The sequence below is a fragment of the Metopolophium dirhodum genome, chromosome 1, assembly GCF_019925205.1.
Source record: "Metopolophium dirhodum isolate CAU chromosome 1, ASM1992520v1, whole genome shotgun sequence".
Classification (NCBI taxonomy): Eukaryota; Metazoa; Arthropoda; class Insecta; order Hemiptera; family Aphididae; genus Metopolophium; species Metopolophium dirhodum.
In genome coordinates, this window is record NC_083560.1 from 29,009,710 (window position 1) to 29,012,729 (window position 3,020).

Genomic DNA, 3,020 nt, shown 5'->3' on the forward strand with positions numbered 1-3,020 from the left:
AGATTCTCTTCTAAATTAAATTGTTGGCCAACGTATGTTTTTAAAATAAATCTGCTATTAGTGGGAAAAAGCTTAAAACCTCGATGCAAATAATATCTTTATTTATAGTACATTTTTTTTTTTGTTTTAACTAATTTTGATTTTTATGGGCAACCGCTTAATGTGGGCAAACAGGGCTGGTCCCAACGTGCCCACATTAAACGGAATCCACTGTATATAACTAGAAGTATAAAGTAGGTACATGTTTTATAATTCTATTTTAAGATTTTTTTCAAAATTAAATTGTTGGCCAACGTATGTCGACTGTCTTAACGTCGATACTCGATAACGATCACCAATTAGCAATATACACTATACACATTAAAAATAATATATCTTAATTTCAATTGTTTCCATAATTATCTGTGTAAATTATAGGAACTAGAAAGGAACGAACAATTTTGTTATTTTTCCTTGAAAAAAAGAACTATTTCATTTCCTCGTTCTTTTTTTATAAAAAAGAATTCGTTCATTAAAAGTTCCGTTCTTTAAAAAGGAATTCCTTCCAGGAATCCGTTCCTTTTAGAACTCGTTCTTTCCAAACACTGCCTAGTAGTTAGTGTTCAAGGCGTTAAATACGTTAACTAGAAATTCTAATTCTCGTTTTAGCTGCCCATTAAGTTAATCCGTTAACAGTTGTCGTAATATAGTGGAGACTCTTGACTAAATTGTATTTCTATAATTTGTTCCGTAAAAGTTGCTTGACACGCGGTATGGTAATTTAAACATGACGCGTAAAACTAATTTGAAAATCAAGAATACAACTATTGAATGTGAGCTTGACATTCACAATCTTGCGCTCTACCGTTTGTACCACTCTAATTGTAAGTTATACAATTACACCATTTATAGGTACAAGCATTAATTTTATATACAGAAAATATGGGAATATTTGGAAACCGTATTTTTAGATTTATTTTATTTCGACAAACATCGCAGTTGTATCTGGACCGGCGCGGATTACGATTACAATTTATAGATTAATAAAATTATTATGTAAATTAAATCATAAAGTAAAAAATAATAATATACACGTAAAATAAATAAAATTAATAAAATAAATATAATAATATAGGTAATAAAAAAACTTGTCCCATGTCTTTTAGAAACGCGTCAAATGTGTAAATCTTGTTCAAACTTTTCCAACACGTTTCAATGAGATACCTGTAATAGTTATTACTTATTATATTTATTTATATACAGTGGAACCTCGATAAGGTTCGATTTATCGAGGTTCCACTGTAATTTATTATATTATTATATATAATTATATTATACCTTGGAAGTAATTCTGGAGTTGTACCACACAATATTTTTTACAATTTTTAGCCTCAATGGGCGCCACAAACTTTCTATTCTTTGGGTATGTGATTTTGTTATTGGATCCACAAAATTTTAGCTATTATTTACAATATTGTGACTGTACCCGAGATCAGAAAGTCCATTATAACCTGACCAGCCATAGGAATGTATTGTAGACCCAGCAATGACCTCTCTTTGTATAATATTGTGTAATGTAACCTTGTCTCTTTTTTGGATTACAAAATATCTTCCTTCGATATTATCACACAAACCGAATACCCATGGTCCATCAAGCCGTCTTCCATAATTCCTTGCTCCATTTTCTAGAGAATCAATATATTCATCGTCGACGTTAAGATTTTTGGATGGTAAATCTCCAAGTCGAAGTCGTCCTTTATTATTTTTCCTTGATCCTCGTAACAAACACTCGTCTACTTGGATAACTATTCCGGGTCCTCCTAATTTATTGCGGTTTTCAAATATTCTGACGGGTACATCACGACACAAGTTCATCCAGTCACACACTGTATGAGCTGATCTACCGGTTAAAGTTATAATTGTGGACTGCTTTAAATCTTGACACCAATAATAAACTAATTCTAGTTGTGCTCCAATGCTTAATCCACTATTATTACGCCCATTTTTATCCAAGTATCGATCCCGACAAAACATTCGGGCGAGAGAGATTTCATCGTTCAAACAGTGTTTTATTATTTTCTTAGTTTTGGGTACTGCTCCTTTTCATCCCCCCATATGTATATAGTAATATTTAAAGCTATAGGCTGATATTCATACGCCAGGGCAGCGCAGCTGAAACGAGGGAAGTGCGCGACGGATAGGGACAAATATATTCGGACAAGAGAGACTTAATCGTTTAAACCGTATCGTATTATTTTGTTAGTTTTGGGTACTGCTCCTTTTCGTTCCCCCATACGTATATAGTAATATTTAAAGCTATAGGCTGATATTCATTCGCCGCGCCGGCGCAGCTGAAACGAGGGAAGTGCGCGACGGATAGGGACAAATATATTCGGGCAAGAGAGACTTCATCGTTTAAACCGTATCGTATTATTTTGTTAGTTTTGGGTACTGCTCCTCTTCGTTCCCCCATACATAATATATAGTAATATTTATAATAGAGGCTGATATTCATACGCCGCCCCGGCGCAGCTGAAACGAGGAAAGAGTTGCACCGGATAGTGTTTTTTCGATTTATTCGTTAAAATACCAAAATATAAAATATCAAACAACAGTATTAATATACAGCACCCCGTCGTCGTATTTTATCGGCAAATCAATAATACGGTACACAAACAAGTACATAGTTATACAAATTATACAAATTACAAATCAAAGTAGAATAAATATTAAAAAAAAATACAACGATATAATTATAAATGTTTTTGAAAACTTGTTGTTTTGAAGTGGTTATGCATACCTCTACTCAAGCACTAGCTCTTTCAGATTACATCACCCATTGGCTATTTATAATCAATGGTAGGTAATTATGTTTTACATAACAATGTATACGAGCTTATTGTTATTCACAATTAACTTTAGGTACCTATACGACAATACTTTGTGCATAGGTCATCGACATAGTCATAATGTATCTATATTTAATATTTATACGGGGACACACGAAAATACCATACCACATCTAAAGTGTATGTCAGGAA

The 3,020-nt window shown here is 32.8% G+C and overlaps 1 pseudogene; it reads right to left on the reverse strand.

Moving 5' to 3' along the window:
- Positions 1–1,124: 1,124 nt before the first annotated feature.
- On the reverse strand, positions 1,125–2,013 carry LOC132935670 (uncharacterized; annotated as a pseudogene).
- Between the last annotated feature and the right edge of the window lie 1,007 nt (positions 2,014–3,020).